Raw genomic sequence first — 18322 nt, 5'->3', positions numbered from 1 at the left:
AAACTACCTAGAGGGGACCTTGGAAATTTAGCCAAAATTGAGTTATTGGGCTCAACTACGGAATTGCGTTGAAACAACCCAAAATTGAGTTGAATTCCGTCTCCGTGTAGGAATGCCAAAATTTAGAACCAACATTAATTTTGAGTATTTTAGGGGAATCTTGCAAGAAAGGAAATCACAGTCTGAAAAGTGGGTATTTTCTACGAAGCCATCTGCGTTGATGAACACGGCGTTGGCTTACTAGCCAACCGACTAACTAGATTGAAACGATGGCGACGTCGTCGCTTGCTTAGTGAGTGTTGATTGAAATATTGTTTACTCGGTCTAGTTATGGCAGGTTTGTCTGAGTCGTTTGCATCCCACACCCGGTTTTGACGATCCGGCTTAGTAGAGCAATACCTACAGTTCTTTCCTTTGAAGTATGGGCAATGTATTCGGAAGATTTAAAACACTGGGTCTAGATTTACAGCTTAGATGAGCTTAGTCAGCAAGAGGTCTTGAAATATGTTTTCGAAAAATGTTCTCATTTTCGAGAAATTTGAAGATGTCTTTTTTTCATACAAAATATAACGATTAAATTTCTGCTGATCAACTGTGAACATGAGCAAAACAAGTAATCCATTTTGGTAAGGTTTTGGATTTTGTTGGACCTTCTAGAATGCTAGTAATGATTAGGAAAAAATGTGACCAGCGTACAGTGGTTTAAAATTGAAAAAAAAAAAACACGATCATCGTTTTTTCAGTGGCAAAGAGTGAAAATATTGTAATACTTTGTTCAGCAAAGTTACGGCATATATTAAGCGGCAATTTTTGATTTCAAGAAATTTTTGATTAATTTACTCATAAGTGAGTTTGAATTTCTCTGTTTGTCGATAGAAGCAATTGGTGTCCTCGACAAAGTTGTTGGAAATGTTAAATGGTGAAAATTGTCTTCGAATATTTTGATTTATAACGATTTTCATTTAAAAACCATATCAAAAGTACAAATATTAACTTTTTCTACGGTGATTCTCATGACTTACAATATTCTAGGACTATATGTATATTTTCAAAATAAAAAACTTTACTGAACATACCGAAAATTTATTGTTGAGAATTCACGTTTTTTACACTAAAATGTTTTGGCAAGTTGCAAAAAAATTAATATGTATTTGAAAGGCAATTATCTAAACTATATTTTTCAGGTGGACTCATTTGTGTCTTCGCGTGTGTTTGTCACTTTTCTGCCAGTTGAAAACTAGGATATTATTACTTTTTAACAAGGTTTTTTTTGCATACTTAAAAAAATCCACAAATATGGCTGTTGGTTCATTATCAAATCTGGCGGCACTGTGTGAGAACTATCATCTCATCCAGTTGATGGTGCTATCGGTCCGTGGTTTTAGACGTGCTTGTCTGGTTATTCTGGCAACACAGTTAACCCACCGATGATGACGATAGCTAACCAGCATACTCAGATCAGCCACCCCACCCAGTTAGAGTTAAAGCGTTGATCAGAGAACACCTGCTAATTCCAATAAGAATCTGTGGCCGGAGAATAAATTTAAGGAACTATAGAGTTGAGTCTACTTGTGAAGTGTTCAATAAAATTACAAGTCGCATGTATCTAGAGCGGTGTTATACATAGCTGAAGAGTGAAGAAAGTGTCTTCTAAAGGATAGCCGATTCGTCCCCGTCGTGCTACCGTGTTGCTGCTGCCTGTGAACGTTAAGATCGAGAAATAGGGTGCTGTCGCCTAGTTTGGACCCTTGCCAACCGACGAATTTTGGTGTAAATTGGAAAGCACAACGTAGGGTAACTGGCGAGCGCCAACATAAAAAATGGTGCAGTGACCAGTCGTTAAAAAGAAGTGTGATCGAAATGGATCGAAAATGTACAAAACAGATCCGATCGCAGTGAAAATATCGAACTACCTATTCGACGAAGCATATCATCGTCTATCTGTCTTCGCAATCAACACAGCAGCAATTAATTCATCACTTTGGCTGGAGAATGATACCTACATGCAGTTTCAATATTTTATTTCGTTATCGACCAGTGCGTCAATGGTTTTGTGATTGCTCATCTTTACTCCAAGGTCTCCGCTACCCTCCCAGCTACGATGGTGTGGCCGTCAAGGTAGCCGTCTGGCAGAACATGATGCGTTCCTGATTCGCCGTAAGCTGCAGCAAGCTTGGTCAAGAACCATGTTCCTCTACAATGGCGAGTGCGATTGCCGGAGACTTGCGATATTGTTGTGTATCATAGTGTTCTATCATTATATGTATTTGTTCCCTGTTCGTTGATTATAGCTGCCAATGTAATAGAAAACCGTAGGTTTTGGGGGCCGGTATGTTTGTGCAAATGTGTTGCCCCACTACAATCATATGCTGATGTGTTGTATCTGGTCAATCTCTGAGGGCTCTTGAAGCATTCGGACAGAATTCTTAAAGTTATCAAACAGGATTCCAACAGCAATCTCAAAGAATGTCCACCAGATTCCCACAGAACTTCCATACGAATTCCCCCAGGATGCCAATAGAAACCAAACGGCATTCCCATAAGATTCTGTAAATTACCGCAGTATTTCAACACTATTCCCACAGGTTTCGCACAAAATTCCAAGAGAATTCTTACATGATCCTTCTGGGATTCTTACGTGAATCCCAAAGTATTACCACAGGACTCTCTATTCAGGAATACTATTTGTTTGCCACATAACTCCCTCAGGATTCCCTCCGAACTCACCCGTTCCTTTCAGAATTGCCAGACGATTTCCACGGAACATTCACAAGAATACCAGGATTCCCGTTGGATTCCCAATTTATTTTGAAACTATTTGCTCATTTTTTCCGCAGTATTTCCACAACATTTGCACAGTATTTCAACACAAATCTCACAGGATTCACACAGTATTGCTACTGAAAGCCCAGAATTCTCGCAGGAATCTGAGGATTTCAATTCAATCATTCCCACGGGAATTAAAGAATGCTCAATAGAATACTACCATCTACGCTGGAATACAGGAAAGTTCACTAGAACTCCAGGATCCACGCCAGAAATCCAGAATCTATACTGTAATTCCAAGACCCACACTGGACACAAAAAATCCCCAATGGATTTATCTTAATGGATTTGTTTTATCCACAATCGGGAATCACACCCCGGGAATCCAGGATCCATATTGGAATCCCGAGATCTACACTGGGATCCGAGAATTCACACCGGAATCCTAGGAATTGAACTGGACTTCTAGGATTCCTCTTGGAAACCAAGGATCAAATTTCTATTCCTAGGATCCACACTGGAATCTCCGGTTCCACCAAAACTGAGACTCATCAACGCACGTTACAATCCCAGGATCCAACCTGGAATAATAATTAATGCCATTATTCACACTGATACATTACGGCCCAGATAGCCGTAGTGGTAAACGCGCAGCTATTCAGCATGACCAAGCTGAGGGTCGTGGGTTCGAAACCCACCGGTCGAGGATCTTTTCGGGTTGGAAATTTTCTAGACTTCCCAGGGCATAGAGTGTCTTCGTACCTGCCACACGATATACACATGCAAAAATGGTCATTGGCATAGTAAGCTCTCAGTTAATAACTGTAAAAGTGCTCATAAGAACACTAAGCTGAGAAGCAGGCTCTGTCCCAGTGGGGACGTAACGCCAGAAAGAAGAAGATGATGAGCGTATGCGAGTGTTCGTCACTAAGCTCTACTACACCAATGACGATTCTAATGATTCTTTGAGTTACACGCCATTTCACCTTAACCTACTTAACGTGGTCGATAAAAAGTGAGTAGAATGCTACGTCTTTTTCTGTGTAAGAGGTCACGCACAAACTACATAACGCCCCAAGGAGAGCAGAGGGGGTCAGGCATAGCATGACAAGCCCTACGAAGTTTGTTGGAGACTCATACAAAAAGCGTGACAAGCGTGTATCACTCCTCAACATGAGTTTTAAGGTGAAGATGCATTGAAGCCAAACTTTAAATTTTCAAGAGCACAAATCTGGAGAACCAAACATCCGTTGAAGCTGAAAACTTAATCAATTGGTCACTGGCTGGTGATGACCAATCGATTGAGTTTTCAGCTCAAATGGGTGTTCGGTTCTCAAGATTTGTGCTCTTGAAAATTTGAAGTTTGGCTTCGATTCATCTTCACCTTAAGATAAGTAATAAACAATTCAAATTACGGTGCATAGGCCTATTCACATGACGTCTCAAATCAGATGATCGAGAAGCACTTTGACAGTTCTTCTATGAAAATGACAGGCCCGTGTTAGCACCGGTCCTCCACCGATGTAAACAAATGCATAGACGGATCTGTCACATGAAAAGGCCTATTATGTCATATTACACACTTAGATCAGATTACCGAATTCGGTAATCCATTTACCGAAATCTCAACAGCTGACCAGTCGGTAATCCGTTCGGTAATCCAACACACTACCGATCGTTCGGTGATTTGCATTTTGGAGCGCAGCTGTCAAACTAACCGATCCTTTGGTAATCGTTTACCGAAAAACTGTAACCACAGACCCCCGGGTTTTTTTCTCTCGGAAACCAAATTTTTCATAGAGCGAAAAGCAAATCATAATCAATGAAACTATTTTATTCATTCAGATGATATGGAACAGATAAAACATAATATTGTTAACTTGTTGGATACAACAATAAAGTTTATACGCATATGGAACTTATTTCAGGTGCATCGATCAAAAGCGATATCGTCCGTGTGACCGGGGAAACATAATTCAAAACAGCACTTGTTGATGGCCGGCCTGCAAATAATTTAGTTTATCATTACACAGAAAACATCCAAACTGTACTTCAGTTACCTTCTTCGTACTTATTAGCCTACAAAATGATTGAAATGACTAAGCCGCTCCAAGAACTTTTTTGCAACGATGAAAAAAATCACACGTCACGGTTTGACGTCTTCAAATTACGACATTACCGATTTCGGTAATCTGTCATATCGATTACCGAAGTTTCAGCAGAATAATTTACAGTTTTCGGTAATGCTGAGAAATCACAGATGTTTCGGTAAATTTGTTGACAGATTTATCTCAGTTTACCGAACTTCAGTAATTTTTAAAAAGGCGCGCTGTCAAAACCCTTAAATTTACCGAATCATCGGTGTTTTGGTGAATTACCGATTAGTTTCGGTAATTTTGTTTACCGAACTCACAGCCTCTGTTTAAGAGTGTATACAACTCTAAACCACATGTTATCTTTATTTATTTTTATTGTTCATATCTGCCAAAAATAAACTTGAGCTTAGAGCCGCATCCATCCAGTTCAGTCAACTGTATTCGACAAATATTGTTATATCTTTGACCTCTTCATTATCAGCTTCAGGCGCCAAGCAGTGCCAGAGCTCCATATCACTGTACCATATTTTTTCCACCCATTATCAATGCAACAAATTGCACATTGTAAACAATCGCAGCACAGAAGCGCGCCCGCCCTGCGCCTACTGCTACCGACATTCAGGGAAGATGATGGAAGTCGCTCACGATTACGTCAACTCATAGCCACTGTCTGCTCCTAGACGTCTGCGGAGTTCCACGTTTCCGACATCTAACCGCAATCAGGGAGAAATGTGTGTAATCTGATTTCGCGCAGTGCAGTTGTTTTTATTTTTACGATTCCACTCGCCGTTGCAATCTTCCTTCCACTCGGCGCTAAATACATGCATTCAGTCACGTTTCCCACTTTGGATGATTGAATGCGGTGGCGAAAGAGCGGTCGCCACTTGAACTAGACTAGAGTGACCAGCAGGCCATCAGCAGGCGTCTGCCGTCCGGTGAAATGGGACCAGCCTACTGCGATGATTTGCGGGGTTGGGACATATTTTCGCAAAGTGGAATTTAAAACGCGCTCGCATTAATCTTCCGAAATCGGTCGTTATTCACAAATGTATGTTGAAAAATGTCCGCGCTGTTATGACAGCGATGAAAGTGTGAAATGCAGTCCAATTTATTAAATGGTCGCTGTTGTTGCATTGCAATGCAATGCAACGCGCCTGAAATTGGGGTTTCATTCTGTTAAATGGACCGTTGTCGCCGGCCGGAGAGGTAAACATCATTTTTCGTTTCATGTTGTAGGCTTGAACTGTCTTGTGGTTTGTCGGACGGCGGCCTCAAAAGGCAATTTCAAACAACAAATTGCCCCGGTAAATATTGACTGTCTGCTGCGCGTGGCGGTCGTTTCGATGTAATGCAACAAAGTTTGCGATAATGGCTATTATTATCTTGGAATGAGAGTAAACTGCTGAATATAATAAAAAAAAAATATTTTTTATAAATCCTACTTTAGTATCATACGGAATGCCCTGTCGTCCTGCTTAGTCACGCTTAGTCGACGACTAAGAAGCTTTTCTCAGACGTTTTTTTTTTAATTTTTATTCAAAGTCATAAAAAATAATGTGATAGAGCTTTGCAAAATCAACAACAATCTAATGCCCCATAAGACAACAATCGATATTTCCAACCTGTATTAACGCTCTGGAGTAATTTTACCTTATTTCATCTAGAACTTTTCGAGATCAGGAGCATATTACCGCCCTGTAGAAAATTAATCAAAATTCACGAGCTGTATCAACGCTCTAGAGTAATTTCATCTTATCTAACGCCCTGTAGAACATCGATTAAAAATTCCAGGTTTAATCAACGCCCTGGAGTAAATTGTTCTTGTCGCATGTGGATCAGCTACATCTTAACGCCCTGTGGAACAAATGTCAAAAGGTATAAACGCCCTTGACTTATTTGAACTATTCTCTCGTAGATCAGCTGCATCTTAACGCCCTCTAGACAATTTAAAAATTTTCAAGCTGTATAAACGCACTGGATTTATTTAACCTCGTCCCATGTAAACCAAATGCATCTTACCGCCCTGTATGACATCAATAGAAACTCCAAGCTTTATCAACGTCCTGGAGTATTTTAACCTAATCCTATATCGATAGAGTACACCTCTACGAGCTGTAGGACATCAATGGAAAATTCAAGCTTTATCAACGCCCTGCAGTAATTTGACCCTATCTTACGTAGACCAAGTACATCTTTACGTCATGTAGGACATCAATTGAATATTCCAAGCTTTCTCAACGCCCTCGAGTGTTTTGACCGAATTCCATGTAAATCAGCTACAACTTAAAGGCCTGTGGGACAAATGTCAAGATGTATGAACACCCTTCACTAATTTGAACATGTTTTACGTAGATCAGGTGCATCTTAACGTCCTGTAGGACATCAATTGAAAATTCCATATATCAACGTCCTGGAGTAATGTGGTCTCGTGCCATGTAAATCAGCGTCACATAAACGCCCTGTTCGATATCAATTCAAATTCCAATCTGTATTTAGGCCCTGGAGTAATTTGACCTCATTCCATGTAGATCAGGTACATCTCGAAGCCCTGTAGGACATCAATGAAAAAGTCCAAGTCTTATGGAGTAATTTGGCCTCATTGTACGTAGTTCAGAAACACCTTGGCGCTTTGTATGACATCAATCGGTCAAGCTACATAAACGCCCTGGAGTAATTTGACTTTATCCTGGAGTAACTTGATCTTTGCAATCGAAATTTCTTAGCAGTACCAACGCTCTGGGGAGTAATTTGACTTTATACTATGAATATCAAGTGCATCTTAACTGTTTGACATCAATCCAAATAGTCAAGATGTATCAACGCCTTGGAATAATTTGACCTTGTCGAACGTAGAGCAAGCGCAGCAAGGCGTTAACTGAATAATCAATTGAAAATTCCTAGCTTTTTAAATGCGCTGGATTAATTTGACCTTTTCTCATGTATAAAAGATTCATCTTAACGTCCGCAAGGACATCAATTGAAAAAAAAAAATGCATCTTTATCAACGCCCTGGAATAATTTAACGTTATTTTATGTAGATTAGGTGCACCTTAACGCCGTGTAGGACATCAATATAAAACTCCAAACTGTATCAACGCCCTGGAATTATTTTGACCTCATCCTATGTAGATCAGGTGCAACTTCTACTTTGATCAGGTGCATCTTAAGGCCCTGTATGACATCAATCGAAATTTACGAAACGCCCAATAATAATTAATCTTGTCTCATGTAGATCATCTTTATGCCCCATATGACATCAATTACACATTCTTAGCAATATCAACGCCCTGAAATAATTTGACTTTATCCTACGTAGATCAGGTACATTTCAACCCTCTGTAGGACATTAATTGAAAATACCAAGCTTTATCAACATCCTGCTGTAATTTAACATTAGACCACATAGATGAATTGTCTCTTGACGCCCTGTAAAAAAAATCAATCAAATTTTATAATCTGTATCAACACCCTGGAGTGATTATACCTTGTTTCACGTAGATCAGCTGCGTCTTAACGCTCTGAAGAAAACCAATTAAATTGTGTTTACTTTATGACTTTAACCAAGCTTCCGAATTCTCACTCACTCTCACGATAATGGATTTCTCCATCACCACAATTCTCAGCGAAAAGCTGCCTTGCGAAATTATCCGTCTACAAAACAAAGCGAAAATAGATAAAGGCACAACTCCACAGCTGTGAGAATTTTATTTTATCATTCTCCTCTCCATGGAGAACTTTTCATGTGTCCTTCGCCACAAGCAGCAGTTGCTTTTATGCATCAAATTAACCGCTGCTTTCGTCAAGTTGATGTGGTAGCATGGATAGCGTGCACGCATCGCGGCTGTTTTTAGCAATGTTGTAGGTTCGAATCCCGTCGGCGGCACCAGTTTTTGTTTATCCACATAGTGATAATTCTCGGGAGAAGTTGGTGAGCGAAAATATGATGGGGTGTAAAAGAAATTATGCCCGGAGTGGAATGATTTTCGGTTATCCTCCATCGTAACTCTAGGGAAAATAAGTGTGAGCGAAAAAAGATATTCACGTGAGGAAGCGAAAAAGCATTCTCCTTACGTGCGAAAAATCGTAGATTTTCGCATCATTGATACGATAATTCAGAACCCTGACTTTAACTAATGTATATCAAGTGAAGAAGAGTGTTTGATCCTTTAATTGCGTCGTCTGCTCTTGCGGGAACGAGTGACGCAATCAGGATCAATGGTGATCAACGTATTGTATATTCCGATTAACATATTTAATATTTTGATTACTTCTTTCTGTTTGAAATGTGTGTTATATATTGTTTTGTAATATCTTTATTTTATTCCATTTTTTGCAGTTCCCCGAATGCCATTTTTCCGTTTTTCCGAGAAGTAATGCAGTTCATAAAGGTGCGAGAATAGTCCTCAGTTACAGGATGGTGGACTAGAAAGAACGATTAGTAATCATTGTTGATCATTTTTGACCTTTTTCCAAATATGATGAGGACAGTGAAACTCGAAAGAACCTCCAACCAAGTAAAGAAGGGTGTATACTAGGGTTCACTACTCTGAAATGTATGAAGTTCTGATAATTTTGAAAACCAAAAACTTTTTGGGAAAACGGGGTATTCGGAGAAAAGACTTTCAGCGGACTGGCATTCGAGTAAACGACATTTGGGGATCCAATATTCAGGGCAAAGTAGCACAATCCCTTAAGAGGGCAGGATCCGTCATTGATTTCGGAATTTTGAAAAGTAGTTTTTTTTTTGTTTAAAATCAAGAAAATTTACAGGAAAATGTGTTCACTGTATTCTATTCTCCAACCGAAACACACTGAACACATTTTCATCGAAGAATTTTCATTTTTGAACAGAAAAACTGCTTTTGAAGTTTCGATGATGACGATGATTACGATGACGGAGCGTTGAACGTTTAGTTAATGATTATTGCGATATAATGACATTTGCATACAGGGCTTTAACAGTATGCACTTGATTCAGTATGATTCAATATTATTGAAGAAATTTCTGGTTAAATTATTTCAAGAGATCTCTCGATAAAAGCAAGTGATCATTAAGGGGCTCAAAACCACGGTTCATATAAAAAAAACACGGACACCGTCTTCAGCCATTTAGCTGCACAGACTGTAACTTAACACTAGACGACAACGGACAAGCATGCTCCAGGGGCACAGCCGAGAAACATTCCTGACAAAATGTTTCGACGGCTGAAGCGGGAATCGAACCCACACCCCATGACACGAAGCGATTACTGCCTGGCGACACTAACCACTCGTCCACGAAGCCCATATATATAAAAATTGAAAAAACAAATGTATGGACCAAAAACACGATGATTGGGATGCGAATGGGTTCGTAAAGCTCTAAAATTAAACAATGTGGTTTATTCATAGCCCTTAATTGTTTTGTAGAAACTCAGGGGATCTTTATGACCCACTTGAAAGTCAATGAACGAATTGTTGAGAGAAAAAATAGTGTTTATCCATTTTTTCCGGACTATCGCCCCATCGTCACAAATAAACGTTTAATTCGCTCCCTGGTGTATAAATTACATTTTTCGTACGGAAAGCAAAATTATGATGAAATTTTGACGTACACTTCAGCATGCACGAAACAATATCGATCGAATTATCTCAAGCAAATCTAGAACTTTAATAAGATATGTTAAAGTTTGAAGCTGAAAAAATCTTCATTTCATATGTACAGTAGATAGTGAACTTCCAATACGGTGCTTGTTCAGCTCTTAGTTCAGTTCACAAAGCGTTGGAGTTTCATATTATTCATTGAAACTCTTATTGAACCTATATAAATGCAAATTGTTGTCATATTTCTAATAAGACGACATCATTAACGCATGAGAGTAGAAGCGCCCCCTCAAAAAGGGACGACTAAGAAGCTCAAATTTAAAGACGACATTCCTACCTTTACATTCATTTCTTATATTTAGGTGTACTGTGTTAGCCAACACTATCATCATAATTTGGTAAAACTAAACTATTAACATTTTGTCAAGAGAATTTCAATTTTTTGCTTACAAAAGTCAAACATATGCTTTCAATCATAGCCAATTCTTTGAAACGTGATGTAATTTGTGCAAGGCCTCCTATTGTCAAATTAAGTTGTATAAGGCCCTCTGTTATAAAATCAAAATCTCATTCAATATAATATATTCTTCATCCACACGATTAATCCTTTCATAAAACGCCTCCCTAAAACCTTCAGTTACAAATCGCCAAACTTAGACTGGAAACATAAATCCAAAAAACCGCCTTTTTTTCGCATTTGACCACGTTTGGTTCGCATCTAAGCCCACACACGAATCCAATCCGACACTCCAGCTCGGTGTGCTCATTGAGAGGCTTAATTGAATTATGGGACTGAGTTGAGTAGCAAGACCCCTGCAAGGCGCAAATAATGTTACTCGCGGCGCGACGGATGACGATGACCAACCCCACACACTGGCTTTGGTCCCCTCTAGCCTAAGGTGGTCCATTTTTGTATGAGAAAAATCAAACTGTGAATATCCCAGAAATGTTGTGAAAATTTGAGCGGAATCCGTCAACTCTAAGGGGAAGCTGATCGAGCTTGAAGTTTGAATGAAGAAAATCGACCAAAAATATAAGAAAACGGTTTCAATTACATTTTCGATTATAAATGGACCTTTTAGTCGATAAATGTCTTTCTTAATTAATTTGTAGATTCTTCCATCAGGCTTCCAGTTGGTTGCAGTCTCTTTTACAGTCAACTCTCCATCACTCGCTATTGAAGGGACCATCGAGACCGATTCAAATGCATCCAAGGAACCATCGAGGTAGCCATGAAAACCAACTCTTACTATGGTTCTCTAACTAGATATCGAGATACAAAATATCGATATTCGAGAATTTTCAAATCAATAATGAAAGAATTTCGCCAACTACAGCGCCATCTTTGGTCGAAAATTTAGTTGGAATTAAATTTAGAACTCGTACCTTCTGCGGGTTCAACTGAACAATTTTGGGCCACCCTACTGGGCACATTGCGTTGGGTTGCGACATCCCGCCATGTCCACTCTCGGCCAGCGGCCCCCGGATGACTCCCACATGGTTCCATGCGGCTGGAGAGCACCATTCATCAGAAGAACCACCCCGGCAAATGGACAAGTCATTCATTGACACGGTTTTAGCTTGATGGAGGAACGCAGAGCAGAGGTGTCGTCGTCGTCTTCATGTCGTCGTGGACTACTGCGATGAAGTGCTTTGTCACAACAAGTTGCTTTGTTTTTTTTTGTCGCCCGTAAGTTCCATTAGCTAATAGGAGGTTTGTCTGCTGTAGGTTATGTTGTGCACGGCCATCAAAAGGTGTTTTGCATTACAAACAGTGCGGTGCACAGTGATTTTTTTTGCCGATTTTGTGATCGAAATAGAATAGCGTCTAAACCGTTGGTTTTAGCGAAAAAGTTTGTTCAGGGAAGTTTCTTGATTTGTAAAAGCGCTTCTTTTGATACTAGCGGCCAGGTGATTAAATCACCTAAAAGTGAGATAAAAAAATATTTTTTTTATCTGTTGAAGTTAGACGGTCGGTGTCTTCAGCAAAGTTCTAGCACATGTTAATTCAAGACACTTTGTCGAAGACACCAAATTTCTATCTCTTATACATTACAAGATATGTCATTTTTTCTTAAAATGACCCTTAAAAATCAATATTTTTGTATAACTTTTTTCTAACATTTTTGACATTTTTTAAGCCTTCTACAAAGTTGTTCAACTACCAAAACTACATGTTTTTGCTGAACATTGCAACTTGCTATCTCTTATGGTAAAATAGTTATTTCTAAATAATCGATTTTTATGGGGCTTTTTTGGACTAATAGCATTAGTTTGGACGCAGATTGACGCACTTGGCGATTTGCGATTTTGAAAGGGCTATTTTATGACTTTCAATTGACACTAAGAACTTTTGGCCAGAAGCGATCTATTGATTATTATGTTTTAACTAGTTAAATCATAAAAATGCATTTGATTGCGGTTTTACGAAATTTTTCTCATTTTCATTGCGTTATTTCATATGACACATGCTGTATTTGATACGTTATGGTAATTTTCAATTTTTTTTATTTACTCCCTCACCTACAGACTTAATTCAGCATGGAAATATTTTTTTTTTTGTTTGAGTCATAACGTTTCACCCAACTTTTGATTCTTCATAGAGCGTTACGTAATTTGTGAACGATGCCATTTATTTGTTATTTGTTTTAGAGGCCCAGATAGCCGTAGCGGTAAACGCGCAGCTATTCAGCAAGACCAAGCTGAGGGTCGTGGGTTCGAATCCCACCGGTCGAGGATCTTTTCGGGTTGGAAATTTTTTCGACTTCCCAGGACATAGAGTATCTTCGTACCTGCCACACGATATACACATGCAAAAATGGTCATTGGCATAGTAAGCTCTCAGTTAATAACTGTGGAAGTGCTTATAAGAACACTAAGCTGAGAAGCAGGCTCTGTCCCAGTGGGGACGTAACGCCAGAAAGGAGAAGAAGCCATTTTTTTGTCACGCAACTATTATTTGTTTGTGGCAGAGCGTAACATACTTGCTCATTTCAAAATCTCGCGATACGCAACATGGCTAATAAACAATCCTCGCTGCTTTCTTTTCCACGTTCCCTCCTACTTCAAGCATCTGTCAAGGTCTGTTTTGCCGGCAAACAAATTAAACAAACAAATAAAAATGATTAATCATTTCAATAAAGAATGGTACAACTAATTTATAATAAAACTAGTGGTCCCGGCAAACTTCGTCTTGCCATCAAGTAGGCTGTTGAAAAACGCTATTGATCGTTCCATACAAAATGACAGTTTCGTTTGCGCTCGTTTTTTCAACTCTCCCGGTAAATATCCTGGGATTTTTATAGACACAAACACGTCGGAACCCTTGACGAACAAAACTGAGAAAGAATCATTCAAATCCGTTGTCCCGTTCGTAAGCCATTTCGTGACATACAAACATCATTCCATTTTTATTTATATAGATTTATAGTTGTATTTGTCAAACCAGACATATTTCATCAGCTCTCACTGAATTCACGGAGTTTTTAACAGTTATAACAGAATACAAAAAAAAAGCACTGAGGTTAAAGTTTCAATTCACGTGCAGTCGGCGCTCACTGATACAGTTTCATTTCAAATCAGCAAATACTTTGTCTGCATTAGTATAAATGAAATTTACATTCACTATAGAAGTGTAGGCACACATATTATTCACGATCAGTTTTGTTTAAATTTTGTTCCTACATCATAGAAGACTTTGTATAATACGGAAACGATGTTTATTAGCTATGTCGCGTGTCGCGAGATTTTGAAAGGAACAAGGACATTACATGGAAGCAACAAAAATTAAAGTTGCTTGACAAACAAATGGCATCGTTCACAAATTACGTAAACAACCAAAACAATAATAAAAAAGAAAATATTTTCATGCTAAATGTAGTCTGTAGGTGAGGGAATAAATTAAAAATAACTAAAATGACCATAACGTATCAAATGCAGCATGTGTCATATGAAATAACGCAATGAAAATGAGAAAAAAAAGTCGTAAAACCGCAATTTAATGCATTTTTATGATTTAACTAGTTAAAACATAACAATCAATAGACCGCTTCTGGCCAAAAGTTCTTAGTGTCAATTGAAAGTCATAAAATAGCCCTTTCAAAATCGCAAATCGCCAAGTGCGTCAATCTGCGTCCAAACTAATGCTATTAGTCCAAAAAAGCCCCATAAAAATCGATTATTCAGAAATAACTATTTTACCATAAGAGATAGCAAGTTGCAATGTTCAGCAAAAACATGTAGTTTTGGTAGTTGAACAACATTGTAGAAGGCACAAAAAATGTCAAAAATGTTAGAAAAAAGTTATACAAAAATATTGATTTTTAAGGGTCATTTTAAGAAAAAATGACATATCTTGTAATGTATAAGAGATAGAAATTTGGTGTCTTCGACAAAGTGTCTTGAATTAACATGTGCTAGAACTTTGCTGAAGACACCGACCGTCTATCTTCAACAGATAAAAAAAAATATTTTTTTATCTCACTTTTAGGTGATTTAATCACCTGGCCGCTAGTATCAAAAGAAGCGCTTTTACAAATCAAGAAACTTCCCTGAACAAACTTTTTCGCTAAAACCAACGGTTTAGACGCTATTCTATTTCGATCACAAAATCGGCAAAAAAAATCACTGTGCGGTGGTGGCGATATGGGAATGGGACGAGAATAGGTTTTTGAATACGAACGAGATGGGACTAGCGATGCCAGATTTCCACATTGTTCATCCCATAGGCTTGAATAACATGATTGAAGGCTATGGATTGAACCTAAATTCTTAAAATGTCTAGTTCCAGCTGAAGTTCTGAATTTCGAATGAATTTGAACCTTTCTTTTTCAATCCTTCGGTGACCTTGTGGAAATTTCACAAGGTGGCATGGTTAACTTCAGATACAAAAAAAAACTGTGTAGTTCAGATAAAGCTGGGTATTTTGACTACGAGATAAAAAAAAGAAGAAGTTATGAATGTGAATGGACAGCATTAGATCATTTAGAATGATGTTTGATAAATTCAAAAAAAAAATAGGAGTTTGCTGAAATTGTCAATAATACAGATCTGCTGAAAGAAAATGAGGACTTCAGTAGAAAGCGAGGAAGGGGGAAATGAGGCAAGTGTGACATCCGGGGCAAAAATGCCACCTCCAATTTCACGTAGTTCAAATCATTTTTTTATGTTTAATACAGGACAAGAATAAATTGAGTACTAATTAAGTGTTGTGTACATATTTCAGTTGAAAATGTTAATAAAAAAATGTCTTTAACTCGCCAACGCGAAAATTGCGAAATATTATAAGAATCTAAGACTGCAAAATAAGGTTTGACTTCCATTGAATCCAAAACATATTGATTTTTCCGCGTAGTATTGATAATTCACAATTGTTTAATACAGTTGTGAAGATTTCTTTTCGAAAAAGTTCTTTTGACATTAAGTTTTGCATATTTAAAAACAGTATGTCTTATGGGGCAAGAGGGACAGCGAAATTTTCTCATATTAAATCAAATAAAGTTTGATTATTCTGCTTCAATATTGCATCAAATCATTGTTTCCTACCAAATAAAATCAAAATAAACCATCTATGACATTAAAAAAGTTTTCGGGAAAGTTTTACTATTATTCCAACAGTCAAATAGGATAAAAACTAAATTAATTTTGTAAAATTACTGGTTTACTTTAAAGTTAACTTTCAACCATCTGTTGTTAACTTCACTTACTCTGTAATGTACCGTTTAGGTGAAGTAAAAATTATATAAGGGGGCAGTTTATTGGGATTCCAGCCCACCCCCCTCCCCCATCGAGGTCATTTGTCCATACAAACATTTTAAAATTTGTATGAATCGTGGTCTTTGGCCAGATCCCCCCTTCCCCCATGAATGACCACGTGGTATATGGACGACCCCTAAAGGATTTGATGCATTTTGCTCTGATGGTCTTCTTGCCCTATACGAGTGGCACTCTTGCCCCGTGCCTCGTTGAAAAACCTCATAAGAAGAGACGTTTTCAATGATCTCAAATAAACATGTATTTGTTATATTTTTGAATTTCATCGATAACATCATTTGGAGCAGTGGTTCTCAACCTTTTCAAAGCTGTGGCCCCATTTATGGTTCCACAAATGTTCCGCGGCCCCTTGCAAATAGTTTTCTCTTTTTTTTTAAATAAAATTTAACTTTCTAAAATTTAAGCTTCTAAATAATACATATGAAATGGGCGGAGTTCAGTCAGAAGCCATTTAGTAATATTTTGGCGTTCAAAAATTTGAAAAATATTTCCATTGGCCCCGGCGTTGAATATCCTATGCTGTTTCTTAACAGAAACACGTCAGAACACTTAAGGAACATAGCTGTGAAAGATTTTTCAAAATCCGATATTCTATTCTCAAGTCACTTCGTGACGTACGAACACCATTCCGTTTTTATTTATATAGATGAATAAATTTCGCAATTAAAGTAAATTATGCAAGTGTTTTGTATTTTAAATGTTTCGATGACTATTTTCTGAATTCATAACAAACAACTATATCCGAACGGACTTAACAATTTTTTGGCAGCTCATGTTTCAGTCAAAGAACTTGGACACATTCACCAAAAAAACTTACAAGAAATGGTATAAGTTTATTCCGAAAATTCAAAAGTTTCCCCTAGAATGCACTCAAGGTTTTCCACAAAAATGAAATAGACAAGAGATCTTACGAGAAAATTATCAAGATCTCATCTGAAACTTTTCAACAATCATGTCAGAAAAAGCAACAATAATTTTAGAAGAATCACGGGTGGAGTCCAATATTTCTTGGAATTGACAAAAGTCTTGTTACAAATTCGTCGAGAATCGATTAGAGAAATACATATGTATGTACTTCACCAATAATCTGTCAAGGCTGGGCAGAGAATCCACAAAGGATCCCTTATATAAAAAAAAGTCAGAGATAGCAATATAGTTTATCGAGATTTATTGCCAAGAAATTTGCAGTGAGGCAATATTTATTAATAGGCTCAAGTGCCACTAGGCATAATGGAGCCAAATTAAATTGATTTTTATACCAATCAATAAAAGTTTCTTAGTAATCTGTATAGAGAAACTTTAAAGTAGAGTACCGTGTACCTTTTAATTCCGCTCCTAAATGCTTATCTTTGACAGATACGCGTATTTCGACTACCACTTGCAGTCTTCTTCAGTGTTAGTTACTCGTATCCACTGAAGAAATCGTCGCATCTCTCTACCTTAAATACTAACACCAGATAAGTATCTACACAATCAAACTACCTAGGATTTTTTTTTTCGACAGGAGTATACCTGTCATGTCTTGGTCAAAAATTGAAAAGGGGGATAATAATAATTATACAAATCCCTAACTATCTACCTATGTTTTCAATCTCGTTTATATTTCTTAGGTACAAACTTAAACAGCCTTGATTGTCCGTTTCCTTGATCCCTATTAAGAAGTAGTGAAGGCTTTTGTTTGTAAATTTCTAAACTTTGAGACGGTGAATTTTGATACCAAGATTACACAGCCTTTGGCTAAGACATTTCGAAAATATGGAGTAGATTTGGTTTTCAGCAGTAGGAGTAGTCAGCTTAAATCTAGATTAGGATCAACAAAGGATAAAATTAATAAACTGAATAGAGCAGGAGTATATAAAATTTCATGCCCCAATTGTAATAAAATCTATGTAGGACTCTAGAAATAAGATTCAAAGAACATATTGCTGAGGTAAAAAAAGCGGACAAGGATTTAGAAAAGGGATTAGCGTATGATTTTAAATCAAAAGTGGCTGAACATGTTTTCCAGGATGGACATCAAATGACAATCGATAACATAGACATCGTACGAAGCGTATCTTCATCTTGGAAACTAGACGTCGCTGAAAGTTTAGAAATTTACAAAC

At 37.8% G+C, this 18322-nt stretch overlaps 1 protein-coding gene and 1 long non-coding RNA gene across 9 annotated transcripts in view; one reads left to right on the top strand and one right to left on the bottom strand.

The window, feature by feature from the left end:
• Nucleotides 1–18322, top strand: part of LOC5571133 (interference hedgehog) — a 302494-nt gene that overhangs the window by 19099 nt on the left and 265073 nt on the right. The window lies entirely within an intron of this gene.
• On the bottom strand, nt 4583–4887 carry LOC110678756. The gene is made up of 2 exons (XR_002501912.1): nt 4827–4887; nt 4583–4769 (listed from the first exon to the last, which is right to left on the bottom strand). It is a non-coding gene; the product is annotated as an uncharacterized LOC110678756 (long non-coding RNA).

The sequence above is a fragment of the Aedes aegypti genome, chromosome 3, assembly GCF_002204515.2.
Source record: "Aedes aegypti strain LVP_AGWG chromosome 3, AaegL5.0 Primary Assembly, whole genome shotgun sequence".
NCBI lineage: Eukaryota > Metazoa > Arthropoda > Insecta > Diptera > Culicidae > Aedes > Aedes aegypti.
The sequence above is the reverse complement of the archived record's forward strand: the minus strand, read 5'-3'. Positions and strand labels throughout refer to the sequence as shown.